Genomic DNA, 22294 nt, shown 5'->3' with positions numbered 1-22294 from the left:
GAGTAAAAAGGAACTTCGTATATTTTATACGAGTTCGAAAGCACACTTTATTTCCGGTTGAGCACATGGTTATCAGTACATCAGGTTTCAGTTGAATTGCAGTTAAAAAAAAAAAAAAACACAAGAGAAAAATTAGGAACTTAGGCAATCAAATAAACAATAACAAAAATTACAAAAACACTTTAAAAAATCAGTTTGCAATATCTACGATCAACCAGTATTTTTCCTCTCTAACTAATCATTATTTTATAATTTATTATTATTATTTCCCACAATTTCATGCTAGCAGGCAAGCCATATTCAAAACTGTGAAGACTGCTTCCTGCATAGTGCAGCCATCTGGTGGTGAGATAGTAAAGTGAATGTTGCTCTAACATCATTCCCTCACCAGTAACCGGTCACATTAATAACAGACTTGATCCTTGCCTTCCCCCTGTCTGAAATTTCGCCATAGATTGCGCCAAAGGAGTTTCATTTTCCCGCCAGAAAATACGGAGGTTCGATTTTGAAAAAGGCTATCTGTGAAATCTTCCAGGGGTAATTGAAGATTATCTCAACACATTTTATTGAAAAAGGCAGTACGTTTACTTAATTTCTTCTGTTTATGGTAAATTTATGCATTTGCTTTCAATTTCTTTTTATTGATGTTTGCAATTGTTTTCGACCTAAGGTTGATAAAGAATAAATCTGTACACTGTTTTTCGTCAACAATTGTAGCTGTTTTCTGATAGTTGTAAATCTAGGTAGATGAATTTTGTTTTATGTAAGCTCATTTAATTTTTAAATACACACTTTATTGTGTCAATGTATATGTTGATGTATGCTTATTGAGTATGTATGCTTGGGTCTTTTGATGTATGCTCAGTGATTATGAACCTAAATTGGTTAATTTAGATAAATTTCAGATGTTTAATATTTTAATTTAAGGATGTGTTTGATAAAATTTATGAATGAGGATTACATCTGCAAATTTTTGGATTTAAGTTGCATTTAGATCAGTAATTACTTTATTTATAATCAAATTATTTTATTTTTATATATGAAAAATTGTCTTTAATTTTTTATATTAGAAGTATTAAAATTGTGAAATTGTACATTTTGGGATAAATTTATCCATTAAAAATATATATCTGATTTTGAATTCATTGGCCCTCTAAAAGAATTAAGTATACAAATAATTTACTATTAGATTTAAAGTCCATGCACTATATATATAATATATATATATATATTAAAATATATTTTTTATCTTTGTTGCTTTTTTTTATTACTTTAATGGGCACGTTATGAAAATAGTGTATAGGGAGATTAAATATGAAATACCTTATTAATATTTTTAGAAATTTTCTGATCTCTCTTTTTGAAATGTAGTTTTTGAATTTGTTCAGTCTTAGAATTTTTTTTTACGTATTTAATAGATATCTTATGAGTCATGAATATTATGTTTGTGTGCAGGGCTTTAAGTTTTGATAGTTTTTATTTCATTTTTCAATTTAATGTGTTGAATACCAGTTATAAATAGAGATTTATGTCTCCTGTTATCTTAAATTATAGTTTTGCATTTATTGACTTGTAGCTTCTGTTTTTTGTTAACATGTTTTGTCATTTCTACCTGTTTTACTTTAGGTATGGCTCCTCATACATGCCAGTTCTGTGAAAAGGCATTTTCATCAAAATCAAATTTAGGAAGACATTTAAGGAGTATTCATTTTACAAGAAATCCATCATGTAAGTAATGTTGTTTAGATTCTAAAAACATTATATGTTTGTTTGTTTTACAAATATAAATTTTCCATTTAACCCTTTAACTATGGTGGTCATATATAAGCAATTTATCTAGTCTGCCGCACATTCCAGCAATCATATATAAACATTTACAGTTTTAAAGCGTTTGTGTGACATTTTGTCATTAATAAGTGATTATAAAACAACAATAATTTATTATTCATATTTATCAATACCAATTTAACTAAAAAAAGGGCTAATTATAACATAATATATAACTAATTATATGATCGTAACCGAAAAATCGTCAATTTTGTTTTGCTTTCTGATTATTTTTAATAAATAATACAATGTAAACATTCTATCTCTTTGCATTTTTGTATCATCAGCAATATAAAAAATGGAATCCTGTCAGGGCATCCAGTGGTTTATGTCCATCAACATCTCGCATAAGTATGGCTGGGCTCTGTCCAATAATACATTTTGTAACAGTTCTAGAGTTCTTCCGTATCAAACACAACCATGGCTGCATTCTGCCAAAACACAGACTCATCCAAAAGTTATTACTTGCTGTGACATGAAAGGTCGTGTGAAAGTCGTTTCTCCAAAGAGAGAATTTATATGCTCAAAGAAAAGTCTCAATCCTTCAACCTTATTTTGAGAATAATTTGATCCGAATGGCACGTGTGGGCTTGCCCTCAGGGTCATGGATGAGGCCGTCGAACTATAATAAGGTTGCTGCTCTGAGATTTATGTGCATTTTTATTCTTTTGAAATAAGTTTGGTTGGTTTATTATATCCATCGACACCTCGTGTAAGTGGGGCTGGGCTATGTAAACCCCAATAGTAAATTTTCAAGATTTTGTATGTTCTAACAAGGTTGCTGCATCAAGATTGTGTGTGTGTTTTTGTCTTCAGGAATAGTGGTTTTATATAACTCTCATGGATCAACCATCAACGTCTGCAAACAAACAGGTAATATTTGCAGTTAAAGATAATAATGACAAAGATATCAATTGTACTAGTACTACTGGAAGCTTATTATCTAATGATTTTGAAAGTGGCGAGGAAAATATAGGAAATAGCGACATAGATGAAAAATGTAATCGAATCCAGTGATAGTAGTGGCCAGGATAATGTAAGTTTTCATTGAAGATACTGTGACGAATTTCAACCGGAAACATATAAATTTGACAGTGTAGGTGCGGGAGTTAGTGATATGTTTGATGTGGCTGACGATGCTGAGGAATACGATTATTTCACAAAATATTTTGATGCTGGCCTAGTACAAATAATTGCAAATGAAACCAATAGATATTGTGCATTTTGTTCAAGAGACCAGAATGCTGTAACAAGGCTCAAAACAAAATGGTAGGTAAACACAATGATTGATGGGGCTTACTCATTTTTAGCATTAAGTTTGTTGATGCCTCAAGTGAAGAAGAGTACCATATCTGAGTGCTGGTCGAAAAATACAATGAAATGAACAGATTTTTTTTTATAGCAAATATATGACTCGCAACAGATACACAAAAATTTGCGGATAATTATAAACAACCAGAAAACTCCATAGGCCGTGGAAAATTCAAGATGTGTTTCAAAATTTAAATGCCAAATTTTTTACATATTTTTCACCATTTCAAAAAATATGTAGTGATAAGTCTTTTGTGTTATTAAAGGCAGGTTATCATTCAAACAATATATTCCTTCAAAGTGACATCAATTTTGACTAAAACTGTTTTTGTTGTGTGATTATGAAACAAGAATTATTTTGAAAATTTTAGTTTACGTTGGTTGCATCAAAGATATACCACAAGATGAAACACTTGGCATTGCAGGCACTATAATGCTTGCCACTTGGCATCACAGGCACAGCTCATAGAAAATTATCGGAAGAAAAACCACCCCCTATGTACTGATAATTGGTACAGCAGCCGAAAATTGGCAGCCTATTTGGTTGAAAATGGCATTGGATTATGGGGAAAACTAAAAGAAAAAAAGTCAAGAAAAACCGAAAGCATTTTCCAAAATTTATAACACTTAAATGCTGTCAAATAATTTAAGCTGAAGAAAATGCAAAAATTTTGGCTCTTAAGTTGAAAGATAAAAAGGATATGCATTTTATTTCCACATTTTGCAAAGGAACATTGGGCAGGGTTTAATTTCTAAAATTAGAAGTGCTAAAGCCCTATAGAAGATCTCCAGCAAAGAGGAACAAGAGTAAATAAATAAATAAAATGACTTTTAAACTCATTAACCATCTGACCGCTCAATTTGTGGACCGAAATCGCTTCAAAATTTGTGGGTTTTTTATATATATGTATCTATTTTAAATCTATATACAGTCAAAAGTCTTTAATCCAGAATGATCTATAATCCGGACCTCAAAGCTATAAACATTCTGCACATGCATTAACGCATGCGCATAATACATTTACGCATACGCATATGCATAATACGTTTACACATGCACATTTAATGTATAACGGATGGTATAAGCTAAGCTAAAATTATCTAATTATCTATTTCAGTTAATGTTGCAGATTTTGTTACTTAATCTTCTAATTGGAACCGTCTTATGTTTTGCAGACTGTTAGAGCAATTTTATAAGAGTAAGCTTGAACTTTTGATTATGTCAAAAAGAATTTCCGATTCTGGAGCTATCAAATAATCTACAAAGCGAAAGCATGTTTCGATGTCCATCAAACAAAAACATGAATTGCTGCAAAAAATGGGTAAAGGCATATCCTTTGATTCTCTAATCATTCCGAAATCAACTTGAACAGCGGAACTTTGTAACTGAACAGAAATTATGTCTGTTTAAAGAATTAAAGAGAATGTATTATCACATAAAAAACGAAGCAACTTAAACAACTTACATTGAAAGAAATGTTTAATAAAGTAAACAAATATTAAGCTTTTTTTTTTTTTTTTTTGTAAATTTTGATACCCTTTAGATCATAATTGTTCTTTATTTCATAAATTACGGTTTCATATTTTTAATTTTATAATTTCTGCATGCCATCTTACCAGATTTAAACTGATGATCTATAATCCGGAATCGCTGAAGTCCCGACGAGTCCGGCTTAACTACTTTTGACTGTATGATAGAGTTCAAAACAGGGTTCAAAGCAAAGTCCAACTTCACAGTCTTTGCACCAGATTCAATAAATCTTATTATTAATCTAATCAATAAATCTAATTAATAATTCAATAATCTAATTAAATAATCAAGATAATCGCTGAACGTTTTCTAGCTGCCATTTCTGTAAGAAAAAGCGGCAAAAAGTGAAGTTTGAGCAGTAATACCACGTGCCTTTCAAATGCCGTAATTTAGTGGACAACTAACAATATCTGTTGCCAAAACGTAAACTAAACATTTAATACTATATATAATTTATTTCAATGGTTAAACAGGGAAAAAATGGGATGCACTCCTCAATAAAGGAAGAAAAACACATGTCCGCGGAATTCATGGGATGAGCAGATTTTGCTATATAATTATTATTTATTGCAGTAATTAAATAATTAAAATTAAATGTAAAGAGATAAATTAAATTTAATAAGGGATTTTTTAATATAATTTTAATGCTAAAATTAAAATTTTCGAAATAAAATTTCTACGGAAATTGTTATTCAGTTACATAAAAGAAGTGCAGCAGCCTTCTTATTTAGGGCTTCCATGCACTCCGGCTAGAATTATGATTTTTTACAAAAAATAAGAAGTACCGGTGGGCTCCGGCCCAATTTTAGCTCTGATCGTAGGGGGAGGAGTTCTTTTTACATTACAAAACTTAAATATACTTAAAAGTATAGCTGATGAAAATTCATATAATGCTAAAAACAGGGCGAAATAGAATGAGGGCATCGGGGTATGAGTTGGTGGAATTATAAAATGAGGGGAATCTTGGTGAGAGAGGGCGTTCTGTTTGACCGCAACTCTCTGCTGATATATTTATAGCCATCAAGCTGATGTGTGTCAGGGATAAAATGCATCTCCTGAATCTGACTCCTAAGAATTTAAATAAAGTTGCTGGTTACACTTCCAACCTCTCTAAAGCTAAATGTAATATGAATAAAGAAATTTTGCAAAATCTTAATTTTCACAAATGTTTGCATTTGCTGGTATGGTCGCATATAATTTTACTCATAATTAAAGGGTTAAAATTAATATTTACCCCTCCTTCATTTTTTTTTCCCCTCTAGGTACTTCAAAAACAAGCTTCATTTGCTTTGAACAGAATTGTGAACAGTCTTTTCGGTTTGCTAAAGCTTTGCGTCAACATTTAACAATTTGCCATGGCATTTTATTTTCAAAACAAGTTCTGAAATTCCAAACAGTGGAAGAATTTAAGGATTGGAAAAACAGTTATGAAGCTCTAGAAGATATAAATTTTGTTAAAAAAAATGGTGAAAAAGAGTGTATTGATAATGAGCACAAACAGTATTTTTATTGTCACCGTAGTGGTTTCCACACTGTAAAAAGTGAAAATATTAGAATGAATGCAAAGTCAAAGAAAATTGGGTTCTCTTGTACTTGTACAATGACAGTAACTTTAAAAAATGATGGAATCTTATCTGTTGAGCTTTTCCCACAACATTATGGTCACCAACAAAATATAGGTTTGTTATACTTAACAAAAAATGAAAAACAAATGATAGCATCAAAACTGGAACAAAAAGTTAGTATTGATGAAATTCTTAAAGGCATTCAAGATAAATTACTAACATCTCTTAAGCCTAGTAGATTTCATTTAGTTAACAGACAGGATATATATAATATTCAAAGTGCAATGAAACTTTGTGATTTTAAAAGGCATGAAAATGATGCAACTAGTGTTGCCCTTCTTTTGAATGAGTTGTCAAATGATGAAATGAGTAACCCTGTTCTAGGTTACAAGTTTCAAGGTACTGAAGCAACAGGGAAATTCAAAGATTTAAATACAGATGATGTTTTTTTTGCTTTGCAACATCCAATTCAGCTAGCAATGTTAAAAACTTTTGGAAAACGTATTGTGTGTGTTGATTCAACACATGGTACTAATAAATATAAATTTAATTTAATAACATTATTAGTTGTAGATGAATATGATGAGGGTTTCCCAGTAGCCTTTTGTATTTGCAATCGAGAAGATAAATCAGTGCTAAAGATTTTTTTTTCACTTATTAAAGGAAAAATTTTGGAAAATTTTACCCCTAAAATTTTTATGTCAGATGACGCTCCTGCATTCGAATGCATGGGTAGACATTTTTGGTGCAGGACCAAAGAAACTGCTTTGTGCATGGCATGTAGAAAAAGCAATCCGAGTAAAAATACAAGCATTAATCAAAGATAAGGAACTTGCATGTCAAGTGCATAAATCTGTTATAGTTTTACTTCGTGAAAAAGATGAAAGAAAATTTCAGATAATTTTTAAGCATTTATCATGTATGTTTGATTCAGATGACAATGTATCATTATTTGGCAAATATTTTTTAAGTACGTACAGTCACTGTTTGACAGAAATTGCTGCCTGTTACAGACTAAATGCAGGCATTAATACAAATATGCATATTGAAGCATTTCATAGAGATTTTAAATACAACTTCCTCAAAGCTAAAGTAAATCACCGCCTAGATAGTTGTCTTTACCAAATTTTTGAATATGTGAAAACTAAAGCAATTGCTAGATTGACAAAATTAGAAAGAGGAAAAATTTCAAATAAAATTAAATGTATTTCTAATCGGCATAAGAATAGTCTTGATATGAATTTCAATTCTGTGAAAGAAATAGAAGATAAATCATTATATTCTGTTAAAAGTTCAAAATCAGAACACAATTATATAGTTAGCATTAATGACTTTACTTGCGAGTGTCACATAAAATGTATTTTATGCAACGTATGCATTCATGCTGTAAATTGTTCTTGTTTAGACTTTTTGATACGGAATGTTATATGCAAACATATTCATTTGGTTGTGCGGAAAATTGGTTCAAAAAGTGATTTACTACATTCAAATAATAATACAGTAGAAATGCCATCTTCAAATGAAAATATATTGCCATTTTCAAATAAAAATGCAAATGAGTTATATACAGCCGGAATATTTAATTCATTAAAATCTCATAATCCTGAAACAGATATAAGTGAGACAGAGCTGATGTTGGAAAAAATTAAACAACAAATATGTAATTTAAATTCTCACAGAAAAAGGGAAGTCATTGGGGAGGTAAATTCAATGTTAAAAAATATAAGTGAATTTCTGACATTACAATCTGAAAGTTGCCATTTATCTACGGATCACGAGAAGAAAAGGAAAATTTTATCCCAGAGGTCATTTTTTCGTACAAAGAAAATAAAGAATAAAAAAATTAATAAATTGTCTAAACCAACTCACGAAGAAAAACAAATCATCGAATCTGAGATCATTGGTGATAATTTTGCTATCAGTCATGAAGAACATCCTTATGCTGCTAAACATGTGAAATAGTATGAAAATAGTTTTTTTTCCCCCTTAATTTTAAAATATACAAACTCTTTATTAAATAGAAGGTAAATTTAAATCATTAAATGAAAATTAGTAGCTTTACTTCATTGGCAAGTTTGATTTTATTATATGATATTTGAGTTTAGTGTTTTTTATGTTAATTTTATGCATTACATCTATAGGTATCTTTAATTATTACTTATCTGCTCCTATCAGTTATTTACATACTTCCTTTTTCACCCTTTATATTTTAGGTCTGAACAACTATATGCAAGTTTTATGTAAAAACAGAATCGGATCTAGAAAAGCATTTAAGAAGTACTCGTTTTGTAAAACAGTTCATATATCCTTGACCTCAGCTGGAACAACTGAAGTTTAAATATGACTTTCAAGAGATTAATAAAATGTGCCTCTGATCTCAATACCTCACCAAGTGACTGCTCTCTTCAGCATATATACAAGACTATTCTTCAGAACGTGTTGCCAGTTTTCATATGTCATGATAATTAGTATCTAATTATATTATTGTATATATTACATCATCTGTAATATTTCATTAATAAATTATTCCAAAAGTGAATATTTGAACTGCTTAATTCATATATGCACCTCATTTAATATACTGTAAAATTTTCTCTGTGTTCACAGTACTTTCAGAAACTTAGACAAATATTATAAATTTAATTTTATCAGTACCCTAGAAATATTGAAAAAACTGAATATATGAAATGTGCATGAGATTCTAGTCTTGATTTCTTCATTTACTACCATACATAACTTATCACAAAAGCTTAATATGTAGTATTAATAAAAAAAATATGTACAGTATTTTTATCACTTAAGACTATTCTGTAGCTTATTGAATCAATTGCTTGGACTAGTAATTTATTTTGATGGCTTCTTGCAGTAGTTTGAGGTGAAAATGTTTACTTTACTATTTATCACAATTATTGCTATTTCATCAAAAAAATAATTCATTTTCAAGTAAGATAAGGCTGTACCTTATTCATACAGGTTGAAGCAAGACTGGCACCTTTGCATTCAAGTAGGTATTATGGGGCCTTGCTGATTGCTAAACTCCACTCTAAATGGAATTCCGATGGTCTCCTGCCCCTCATCCCCTACCACCAACTTCTTGAGATGATTTTAGCTTGCTTTGTGTGTTTAGTGATCCCTTACCACACAGACACTATGCTTACAATCATCCATGCCTTCTCCAGGATTCAAACCTGGGCCCTTTGGTAACGGCAGTCAGCATCACTAACTACTAGCCTGTTTGGTCAGCACCTTATTGACACAAGTACAGGTTGAAGCAAGGCTGGCATTCAAGTAATCATATTAAGTATTGCTGAGCCTTGCTAACTGTCAAGTTTCCATCCCGAATTAAGTTCTGAAGGAAATCATCCCAGGTTGCAGTACGAGCCAGCCTCTCAAGACCAGTTCACCATGTACTTTGAGTGCATCCTTGCTATGTAGGGGCACTCAAGTTGAATACAAACATTCATGCCTTTTCAGGGATTTGAAATTGGGCCCTTTGGTACGACAATCAGCATCATTAACCACTATCGCATCTGGGCAGCATGTTATTGACACAGTGAGATAACCATCTACCTGAATGATGGTTTATTACATTGTTGGATTGGTCAACATTACTTAGCACTATTTAAAGATCGCCAAAGAGTTCTCCCAGCATAATGCCCAATGATTTTTTTTTTCTTTTGTGAATTATGTAAAAGATAATGTTTATATTCCCTACTGTCAGTTATAACTGCTGTAGTTACCATCAGCTAAGAAATATTACAGTATGTGTGAGCTGAGTCAGAGTATTGCTTAAATATGTATCATGAAATAAGAGGAATGCACATAAAGCATTTAAAATCTCATCACTAATATTTGAAAGACATTTACTTCACTGCAAACGTTCTATGAATTATAGAATTTAGAAACCAAATAAATCATGTAAAATAAGGCTGTATTACACACAAATAACTTCTATTTTATTTATTTTTTACAGATATAATTTATTAGCTATCTTATAAACATTGTCTTGAATTTGATGTTAAATAAAAATACAGAGGGTATTGACATATTTTTAAGATTATTTTTGAACCATTTTATTAACGTTTGAAATGTAAATATATATATTATCGAAATGTACAATCTGATCACCTTTTTTTGTGGACTTTATGCTTTCCGTAACAGAAGGAATTTTTGCAAAACCATTTAATATTATTGCTTTCTATTTCTCCTTAATTACTTTTCAATCAGCTGTAACCCATTAATATGAATATTTGTATTTAATACATGGTAAAATTAGATTTACTTATATTATGGAAGCCTTTTTTTTTTTTTTTTTTTTTTTTTGTATGATTTATCACCACCAGATATTTTAATTCATACTCCTAAATATATGAATATTACTACAATATGAATATTTGTATTTAATACATGGTAAAATTAGATTTACTTATATTATGGAAGCCTTTTTTTTTTTTTTTTTTTTTTTTTTGTATGATTTATCACCACCAGATATTTTAATTCATACTCCTAATTTATATATATTCAGGGTTGCAAAAGCATTTTCTTGAATAAGTAGGATCACCAAGTTCAGAGATCTTGTCTTAGAGTATAAAAAATGTAATAAATTTTTTACATTTTATTTGCCTAAAATTTTCCAGAACGTAAATATTTAAAACAAGAGCGTAAAGTACGACTTCAGTTTTTGTGAAAACCATATGCTATCCAGACTAGAGGGTATTTCCTCATTCTTATTTATTATATGTACATAATATGTGTGTATCTTCTGTACATTTACACCAAAATTAGTAAATTCATTGTTATGGAAATCTCATTAGTGCATGTAATGTCTAAGTAAACACTTACTAGATTCATATTTACTAATGCGATGGTATAGCATTTAAGTCACCAAATTTTTAAAAATCTGATTTGGATACCACATGACTTCTTTCTATGGTGTATTAAATTATAGATTTTTTTTTGCTGCAACAATAAACTGATGCTAAATATTGTTAGATATTTACAACAATAAACTGATATTAAATATTATTGGATATTTACAACAGTAAACTGACATTAAATATTGTTAGACTAACTACATAGACATTATTAAGATTTCATTAGTTGACAAATATTAATTTTTTAAAATTTAATACTGCTAAGACATAATAATTTTTATTTAAAACACTTCTGTGGTTAGAAGTACATGACTACGACCAATGATTGCAAAAATAAAGGCTGGGGAAGTACTTTCAAGCCAGGTAAACAGGCATGTGTGTGTGTATACACACATTCAGTTTTGCTGATTGCAATAGAAGCAAGGAACACAACTGTATGTATAGCAGTCCTATATACAGTCAAAAGTCGTTAATCCGGACTCGTTGGGACTTCGGCAATTCCGGATTATAGATCATCAGTTTAAATCTGGTAAGATGGCATGCAGAAATTATAAAATTAAAAATATTAAACCATAATTTATGAAATAAAGAACAATTATGATCTAAAGGGTATCAAAATTTACAAAAAAAAAAAAAAAAAAAAAAAAACTTAATATTTATTTGTTTACTTTATTAAACATTTCTTTCAATGTAAGTTGTTTAAGTTGCTTCGTTTTATGTGATAATACTTTCTCTTTAATTCTATAAACAGACATAATTTCTTCTTCAGTTGCAAAGTTCCGCTGTTAAAGTCCTATAATTGCTGTGTCGAGAATACCGACTAATTTGTCAATCGAAATTTTTTTGTTTCCAATAACCTCTGTATCACTTTCTTCTTTATCGGAAGCGAATTATAATGACGAGGAATTTGATTTATATCATATCAAAGACGGAGTACATCGAGATGAAATACTACATTTAGTAAGGAATTATAAGCCAAATAAAATAAAAACATCTGCCCTGAAGATAAAGACAGTGCTGACAGATCAACTTCCAATTCATTGCGTGCCGCAGCGTTAAAGATAAACAAAGGATATGCCTATATCCATTTTTTGTAGCAATTCCACTTTTTGTTTAATGAACTTCGAAACATACTTTCGCTTTGTAGATCCTTTATATATTAGTAAATATATATCGGAAATTCTATTTGACGTAATCGAAAGTTCAAGCTTACTTTTATAAAATTGCTCTAACAGTCTGCAAAAAATAATAAGGCGTATCCAATTCAAAGATTCAGGAACAATGCAATCTGCAACATTAACTGAATTAGATAATTTTAGCTTAGCTTATACCGTCAGTTATACATTCAATGGGCAAGCGTAAACGTATTGCGCACATGCATATTCGCAGCCTTAAAAGTCTTACGCGCATGTGTGAACGCGACGCAAATGAAGAAAGTTTGTAGCTTTGAGGTCCGAATTATGGGTGTCCAAATTAATGACTTTTGACTGCACAAAATTTTAATGTCCTGTGGCTAATCAGTTTTGAGTTCTGTAAGATACATACTATGTACGTGCAGACATCATGAAAACTCCTTCAATATGCCATTTTACAATCTGCTTTGGGAAAAAAGAGGAAATATATAATAATAATTTCTAAAGCAGCCTATGAGGTAAAATAATATCTGATGTCATATGTTAACTGAAGAAATCCTGTAACTGCAATAGGTCTCTGCCCATACTAGAACTGAAGATTCAAAGAAAATTCAACGACAGAAAAACCACAGGCTTCTGAATTTAATGCCAGAGGTCATTCAGTAATTATAGGATTAAGAATCAATCACACATAATTCAGGAATGAAAATCAATCCAGAAGGCACAAATTTTAATGCTAGGAATTGCCCAAACTGAATTCAGTCCTTATCTAAGTGTACCATGCATTATTGATATTGCCTCAGAACATTCATAGATATCCCATAGAAAAAATGTACTTTTTGGATATAATTAAAAATATATAAGCATTAGTTAGTATTGTCATATGAGCATTATAGACTGGTTTCATTCTTTGATGGATACAACATCCAAACCTGTAAATTTTTTAATTTATTATACATTCTTCATATTTTATACTGAGATAAGTGTAATAATTTGAGCAATTATTTTAAGTTTTATCGTTAGCAGTATTTCCTGATATAAATTTAAATGGTGGAATGGCTAAAGTTTTGAAATATTGGTTTAGCATTAATTATATTTTGGCAAAAAAATGGGCTGGCTCAACTTTGTCCTTTTTACATTCTGCCTAAAAAGTCTTCCACAAATGCCTTTATTCTCAATAGAAATATTAAGCGCTTTACCATATTCCAATCTAATCTCATCTTACTTAAAATAATTACCAAAAGATTATTACAGTGGTGTAGCTAGGGTGGGGCAAGGAGGTGCATCTGTCCCTGGGCGTAGCATCCAGGGGCACCAAACTGATGTTACAAAATTTTAGAATGAAATGTTTTTCATTCTTGGCACACAGAAAGGGGTGCAAGATCTTTAGCTGTCCCTTGGTGCTGAAAAACCTAGCTACGCCTCTGGGTATTATAAAAATGGTTTATGAAGAGATATTGTGCAAAACCTTTAGCACTTTAAAATGAATTCTAATATTAAAAATGTTTTAAAATAATATTTATTAGTTAGACTAGGGTTTCTCATTTGAGTTGATGAATTTTTAAAGGGGCTCTATGATGGTCAACGATTCAATATCCAAATATGCAATGACAATTGATCAGCACAATCAAAATCCCACTGACTGTAAAAAAAAAAAAAGTATTAATAAAAAAATATAATTAATTTTTTAATGATATAAAACCTTATATACAAATAAATCAAGTCATATTCAAAACATATGAGTGCACTAAGTTTGGTAATTTATAAATCATCCAAGAGAAATATCCCAAAATTAAAGATGTTACCAAACCAATATTATAGAATTTTTTTTCCTGTTACCTACTGGAGAGAAGCTTTAGTCAAGTCAATAACTTTCTACAGGAAACAAGAAATTAGCTGAATATGTCTAAATGAGCTGATTTAAGAATTAAGCAGTTTTATGCCAAATATTAAAAATATATATATATTTCAATACATCAAGTGCAGCCATAACATTTATTAAAATTGAATTTTGGGGCAATTAGAATCTGTGATTTTGCATCTTTTGCAAGTTTATTTTGCATCTTGTTTATATCTCTAAAATTCAAAATAATAAGAATTAAATAATAATAAAGCATAAACCTTAAAAAACCAGTTTTTTTCCCCAAATCTTTTATGCATATTCTTAGTCTAGTTCTATAATCTTTAAGCTATGTATGCACAATTATTTGTATTGTTATTATGTTGTATGCTATATATTATAGAGAAAAATATAAAAGGCTTAGTGAAGAAAAAGGCTGGGAATCCTTAATTTAAACTATAAATTTTTAAAAAAGTACTCTGCTTTACAGGGATCATTCTTGGTACTTTCAGATGTTATGCAATATATATATAAGGAATAAAATCTTATGGAAATATGTGTGGCTACTTATATTAATTTATCTGCAGAAAAAAACTCAAAAGTAAACTACAAAATTATCTACAATCAAAATAAGTTTAATTGTGCAGAAAAATATAGTTTTTCATGAACTGAAATTAAACAGAGTGTTTAAAAAGTTCAAATAATGTAAAGTTCAACTTATTGAGGAAAGTTAATATTGTATTTGAGTTCTGCATGTTAGTGTTCAGAGCACACTTCTGATTTCTATAAACACGTTTCTGACTGCATTCAGAAACGTATGTGTTCAGAAATGTATGTATACAAAATGTATATAATATATTTTGATTTATTATCTATACATACAAATCATGCATATTTACTTCCTGAAAGTAGTTTATTTTCTGTTTGGTTTACTGTAACATACATATACTGACATAAAATTTTGATTGAAAAAAGGTTTCCAAGTTTACTACTCAATACATGAGTAATTTTTTCTTTCAGGCAAACGATTCTTTTTTTTTATTTACTTTATTTTCATGCGAGTTTATCACTATATGAGGAAAAAACCATAAATTAATCATAAGCATCTTCAAAAGTTTGTTAATTTTCTACACTATTTTTCTTTTCGAAACGATATTTAATATCCTCTGACATAAACAGCCTGAAATTTTCAAACAATTTTTTGGATTAAAGGCTAAAGATGAGGATAAATAACATTAATTAAAAGAAAGTTATATAATCTACATATAAACTTAGTACGAATCATTCATTTTCTCGGCAATGCTTTACTCCTTTTCTTAAATAATTGAAATTATTTTCTTTGCGATAAAGCGCCAAATATGACACATTTAAAGTAACCCTATATTTTTGCGCATGCGCAGCTTAACTGTTATCATGGGGAAAAGCACGGAATAAGTCTGTATTTAACGTCGCGTCACCAGTAACTAAGTTACGATAGACAGACAGACAGACAAAGTAGACAGATGTCTTGTTTTGCACCCGCTAAGTCTTTCTGCACCGATGGGCGAAAAATCAAGCATAGGTGCGAAGGAAAGGTATATAGAAAGGGGGGGCAATTTCGTATTTGAGGAGAGTAAAAAGGAACTTCGTACATTTTTTACGAGTTCAAAAGGCCAGAAAGAAAAGATGGGACAAAATAAAATTTAAAATAAATGGCCCAAAAATAATAGAGGAAAAAAAAAAGGGCCTAAAGAAAAAAAAGGAAAAGAAGTAGAAAATATCCTAAAATACGATTGTGTCCGTGAGTGTAGTTAAGGAGTTCATCTGCAAAAATTAGTGTCTTTAAGAAGCAAACTTTAGCTAAGTTTAATAACAAAAAATAAATAAATAAATGAATGAATCCCTACATGGTAATGTGTATGCCCTTATCTTGACACCTAACTAGAAAAGACATATATCATCACAGAGATGTACATAATATTTTAACTAAAGTAACATTAACTATTGCCGTTTCCAAAAAATTCATGTATATTTCAGAAAAACAGTAATTTACAAAATCATAAATCCATACACAGTGTGAGAGCATATCAACAAAAATAAATTATACAGTTTATTTTTCTTAATTATTAGTTAAATATAAAATTAATTTATTAATTTAACCGTTGTAATTTATTATAGTATAAGTTTAATAAATTCCGTCACTCTGTATTTATATTTGATCATAATTCCAAGTTTGATACCTGAAAAAAAAAAAAAGGTCGGGGATCTTAGTTACAAATATCACAATCTATACTCATCGATGGTCAAGAGACCCCCATTTTTTCCCTCTCAAGAAATTCCTAAGCACGAAGAGGGGGGCCTCCGAAGGGTTGTGAATTGCTGATAAGAACGGACTACTGATAAGGAATGTAGCGTCTCTACGGAATAGTTACGAAGAAAAGAACCACATGACTTGCTACTATTACTAACTATTATATAATGCTAGAATCTTATGAAAAATAATAAATAAAATAATTTAATTGCACTCTAGTGATAGAGAAACATATATTGTATAGAGAACAGAATGTTACTTATCTGAATATTCCGTGTCAGGGCCTCTTTTGGATTTCTCGTGTTGATAGTAAACAGCTAACAAAACACCTGAAGTTTCGAAGAAGCGAAGTTTCCTTTTTCAATTTGATGAATGAGACATTGCATAGGAAAGGTGCATTAAACTTTTTTAGAGAGTTGAAAATATTTACTGAAACAGTTATTTAAAAAATTTCGGAGCTATGTTTAGACACTGCCTCCAGCTTTCGTCTTTAATTCTTCCCAACCATTAAATAAGTTCCACTAAGTTACGATACTTCATAAGGCATAGAATATAACAATTACAGTCATATAGCAAATGATAAATACACATCACTATTTTATCTATCATATGGTAATTATCTAATATATAATGTGATGAAAACTATTATTTTGATATAATATCGAAACAGATAAATATAGAATTTATCAATTATTTAAAAAAATTGCTCAATTTTCATTTGTAATACATAGAACATATGCCGATAACTTATTAAACCATAAATTATGAAAGGAAACTAAAGTCTTGCCCTTTTTCACACAATAAGTATTTAAGAGAAACTGAAAAAAATGCATTAACTAGAACAACATTTGACATCTTGTTTGCTACCAGTAAAAGAACTGTCAAGTGTATTCTGAAGTCAATACTATATGGTTTAACTTTTGCAAACATGACAAATCACTAAAATTAATAAAAATTATCAGAATAACTTTGTTTATAAAAATCTCCTAGTAAAGAATTCAATATCAATGACATACAATAGAAAATACTTTAACCATTGAGATGTTTACATATTACTAGTATAAAATGCAATATCAATAAGGTACAGTAATAAAAATACTTTAAGCTTTGAGAACATGTTTACCTATTCATGAAAATAATTTTCAAAATATTATTCTAGATTTAAAAAATAAAGTGATTACTTTTCAATGATATATATACATATCTTAATCTTGGAACCATATACAGGTAGCTTTATTTTTCTACCACAGCGACTAGTCATTGTTTGTTTATTATCATTAGTTATGACCTGAGGGATTTGTGACTTTGAGCTTTCAGTATTTTTGTCACCCACTGACATTGCAGGTGTATTATCATAGTTGATATTTGTACTCAACAAGTAGGCAGGCTTAAGCCTGTCAATTGAGATGTTGACTTGCTTTCCCTTAATTGATACACCAAAATATTTCTCGTGTCTCTGCACTACAAGAAAAGTCCATCGTACGGGGGTTCCAGGGGTTTTTTAACTCTGTCTATTCGTACGAACACATGAGAGCAGGAGCTGAGGTCTTTATGAACAAAGATAGTCTGCTTTGTTGTATGCTGAACTTTCATTGGTTTCAACCTGTCCATGTATCCCTGAAGACTGCTTGCAAAGGTATCAGGTTCGATTTTTAAAGTAGGTACATGAAAAAACTCACCAGGAAGTCGAATGTTTGTCCCATAAACCATTTGTGCTATGGAGTGGTTTGTATCCTCCCTTATCGCTGATCCCAAAAGCACCGTTGGTATGACATCAGTCCATTTTACACTGTTATGAGCTTTAATAGCTGCTTTTAGTGTTCTGTGGAAACGTTCGACTTTTCCATTGCTCTGGGAGTGGTAAGGAGTTGTATGACAAACTTTGGCTCCACATATTATGGCCAGATTCTGAAATAATTCGGATTCAAACTGCCTCCCTTGGTCTGTGATTATTTTGCTTGGTACACCAAATCTACAGATCCAGTTTGCATAAAAGGCCTTGCTCACTGTTTCTGCAGTAATATCTGGCAGAGGGATGGCTTCTATCCAACAAGTAAATCTATCAATGCAGGTTAAGTAATACATTTGACCATTTGATGGTGGAAGTTGTCTAACGATGTCAATGTGTATGACGCTAAATCTAACATCTGGTTCCTCAAACTGTGCAAATTTGGATTTAGTGTGTCTAATCACTTTAGCCTTTTGGCAATTTATACATGCTTGAGCCCATTCCTTAACTTGTTTGTTTATTCCTGGCCACGTAAACCTGGCAGCTACCTGTTTGACAGTAGATTTTATGCCAGGATGTGACAAGTTGTGAATTTGATTGAAAATCATCCTTCGAAACTTATGCGGGATGTATGGTCGAATTTTATTTTGTGACACATCACACCATAAAGTTTTTCCAGACGAAAGGATATATGGCTTAAAATGCAATGAGGTATTATTGGCACACAATTCTTTAAATTCATTATCCGTACACTGTTCCTGAGCTATTTGCTCGTAATCAATGGCAGAAACTACTTCGATTCTTGATAAAGCATCAGCGACAGTGTTATCCTTCCCACTAACATGCTTGATGTCTGTGGTGAATTGAGATATGTACTGAAGCTGACGTAACTGTCTTGGAGAAGCTTTTCATTCTTGCTATTTGCTTTTCATTTCATTCTTGCTATTGCTATTTTTCATTCTAGATCTCTTTTGCATTGTTCAAATTGTTTAATGGCATCATCTTTCCAAGGAACTGGCCTCCTGTCTTTCTTTTTGGCACCTTTCAACATTTCATGTAGCAGTGCTTGTGTTTTTGCAGCATCTTTCAAATACCTGCGGTAAAAATTCAACATGCCTAGAAATGTACGTAGGTCATGCAAGGTTTTTGGTAACTTGTAATCCAAGATCACTTGAACTTTCGCAGGGAGAGGTTGTGATCCTTTGGCTGTGATGAGGTATCCCAAGAATTCTATTTGGTCAACACCCATTATGGATTTTGCTACGTTAATACGAAGACCATAAGTATTCAGCCTCTCAAAAACTAACTTAAGGTGCTCTTTGTGTTCTTCTTTTGATAAGGAAGCCACTAGCACATCATCTAAATATGGAAATAAAAAGTTCAGGCCATGAAAAACCTCATTTATAAAACGTTGAAATGTAGATGGGGCATTTCGTAGGCCAAAACGCATAACATTGAATTCATATAAACCAAATGGCGTAATGATGGCAGTTTTGGGCTTATCTTCTTCCGTGATAGGTATTTGATAATAAGCCTTGACAAGATCAATTTTAGAAAAGATAACTTTATTTTGCAAGATCAGGTTGAAATCCTCTATTCGAGGGATGGGATATCGATCAGGAATAGTTTGCTCGTTTAATCGCCGATAATCACCACAGGGACGTAGCGTGGCATCTTTCTTGTTAACTAGGTGCAGTGGACTAGCCCACTGAGATTTTGATGGTCGAATTATATTATTGTCCAACATAAATTGGAATTCCTGCTTGGCTAATGCCATTTTGCAGGATCTAGTTGTCGTCCACGAGAGTGAACAGGTGGTCCTTTGGTAGTAATGTAATGTTGGACACCATGCTTAACAGAGGTACTCAAAATATTAGGTTTTGTGATATCCGGATATAATTGAAGTAAATCAGAAAATTCTGAAGACTGATCAAAAGTGCTAATGCAGTGCTCATCAGTTATAGACAAAATATCACTGTTGACATATAACCGGGTAATACCATCAATCAATTTTCTTTTGTGAATATCAATCAGAAGGTGAAATCTATTTAAAAAGTCAGCACCAATAATCCCTTTACTTACCTTGGCTACCACAAAAGGCCCCTGGAACTGCCGTCGTAGTCCTAGATCGAGAGTTAAAGTTTTGAATCGAAAAGTTGAAATTTCAGTTCCATTAGCTGCGTACAATGTGTAGGAGCAAGGTTTTTCAGCTTTTAAATTTGCTGGAATGAGAGATACGTCAGCACCGCTATCTACTAAAAACCATAAACCCGTTTTTCTGTCCTTCACAAATAATCGGAATTTGCGGCAATCGGGACTCATTGCAGCAGGACTTGCCGCCGATTCTACTGCTGGTTCATGTTTTCCGATTGTTTCCAGCTGCAAGGTTCTTTACACTTTTCTGGGAAGCACTTCTCGCCAAACTTGAAGTGGTAATAGCAGTATTTACCATTTGGGTTGAACCTTTTCCTAGATCTGTTGCGACTCGTACTGCGATTTCCACTGGGACTCCGATATCGTGATCAGGAGTTACGAGCAGTCATATTCGCTATTTGAAGTTCTAAAGCAGAAGTCTTATTTAACAGCTCGTCCACAGGAACGGTATTTTTGTTAACACTGGCAAGTACCGCTCGTGGTTGCATTTCTAATATTTTGTCTGCCATCGTAGCTAATTTTTCCAAGTTCTCATCACTTACAATAAGCACATGTTTCACCGCATCGGGCATTTTTTCAAGCCAAAGAGTTCGTAGCGCTTTGTCGGAAATATCATCCGTGTCACCGAGCGATCTCATTCTGCGCAGTAGTTGGCTGGGTTTCATATCACCCAGTTCTAACCCCGTAAGGAGACGTTTTATTTTGAGATTTTCACTTTCTTTAAACGTCTGCATCAAACGCGCTTTAGCAGCAGAATATTTATTGGTTCCGGCATCCTTTATTATGTCCCAAATATTTTCAATAAATCGTGGTTCGAGCTGAGCCACGAGGTAATTGAACTTCGTCTCCTCGCTGGTTATTCCGCTAATGGCGAACTGGGCTTCAACTTGGTAGAACCAGATTTCTGGTTTGTCAACCCAGAAAGGAGGTATCTTTACGCTAACTCTGTTAGCCTCGGCCTTATCCTCGACCGTGGAAGGCTGTACGTCAGGCATGATGAACGAAATGTTCCAGAAGAGAGTCCTAACGGTCACCACATATAGTTACACGCGTTCAGCTCATTCTGGAAAGTATCAGCTTTTCCCACAAGTGCTATGCAAAATAATATGTTTGGACATATCACGTCGTTTGCTCACATGTCCACGGATTGAAATAAAAAAAATAAGATATTATTTAGCCCATTTGAATAATAATAATTTCATCAAAGACAGCACGTGAACAAAACACACACTTTATTTCCACTGCCGGTCGAGCACATGGTTATCACTACATCAGGTTACAGTTGAATTGCAGTTAAAAAAAAACACAAGAGAAAAATTAGGAACTTAGGCAATAAAATAAACAATAACAAAAATTACAAAAAACACTTTAAAAAATCAGTTTGCAATATCTACGATCAACCAGTATTTTTCCTTTCTAATTAATTATTATTTTATAATTTTTATTTACTTTATAATAATTTTATAATTTATTATTATTATTACCCACAATTTCATGCTAGCAGGCAAGCCATATTCAAAACTGTGAATAGACTACTTCCTGCATAGTGCAGCCATCTGATGATGAGATAGTAAAGTGAATGTTGCTCTAACACACTTAATTGTATGCTTTGCTAATGAAGTTAATGAAAGAGGTGAAATTTCAAATGTAATTGTTTCAATTACAATTATTACAGACATTATTTAATTTTGTAATAATGCTAATTAAATATATAAATTAAGAAAATGCAAAAGTTAGTGCATAAGTATACTAAGTAGTTCAGAGTAAGATTTATACTTAATTTATAGTAGGCATTCATTCACACATACGATGACTCGCACACTGATATAAATTTGGTGTGCTTATATACTATTTACATGTCTCTTATACAGTCAAAAGTCGTTAATTCGGACATCCATAATCCGGAATGATCTATAATCCGGACCTCAAAGCTACAAACTTTCTACGCATGCGTCAACGACGCATGCGCGTAAGACCTTTACGGCTGCAAATATGCGTGTGCGCATGCGCAAAATACGTTTACGAATGCGCGTTTAATGT

The 22294-nt window shown here is 31.6% G+C and overlaps 1 protein-coding gene and 1 long non-coding RNA gene across 3 annotated transcripts in view; one reads left to right on the top strand and one right to left on the bottom strand.

Moving 5' to 3' along the window:
* The window catches only part of LOC118195892 (limulus clotting factor C-like), a 249665-nt gene that overhangs the window by 142904 nt on the left and 84467 nt on the right, over positions 1-22294 (bottom strand). The window lies entirely within an intron of this gene.
* On the top strand, positions 397-8773 carry LOC146997635 (uncharacterized). 2 transcript variants are annotated; one of them, XR_015040736.1, is made up of 3 exons: positions 397-607; positions 1627-1728; positions 8448-8773. It is a non-coding gene; the product is annotated as an uncharacterized LOC146997635 (long non-coding RNA). The 2 variants fall into 2 exon arrangements; XR_015040735.1 differs by having other exon boundaries at positions 398-578.

This window comes from Stegodyphus dumicola, chromosome 4 (genome assembly GCF_044657685.1).
Source record: "Stegodyphus dumicola isolate Sdum_Otavi_A_Nest chromosome 4, ASM4465768v1".
Classification (NCBI taxonomy): Eukaryota; Metazoa; Arthropoda; class Arachnida; order Araneae; family Eresidae; genus Stegodyphus; species Stegodyphus dumicola.
Note: the sequence above shows the minus strand (reverse complement) of the source record. Positions and strands in the feature narration are given on the sequence as shown.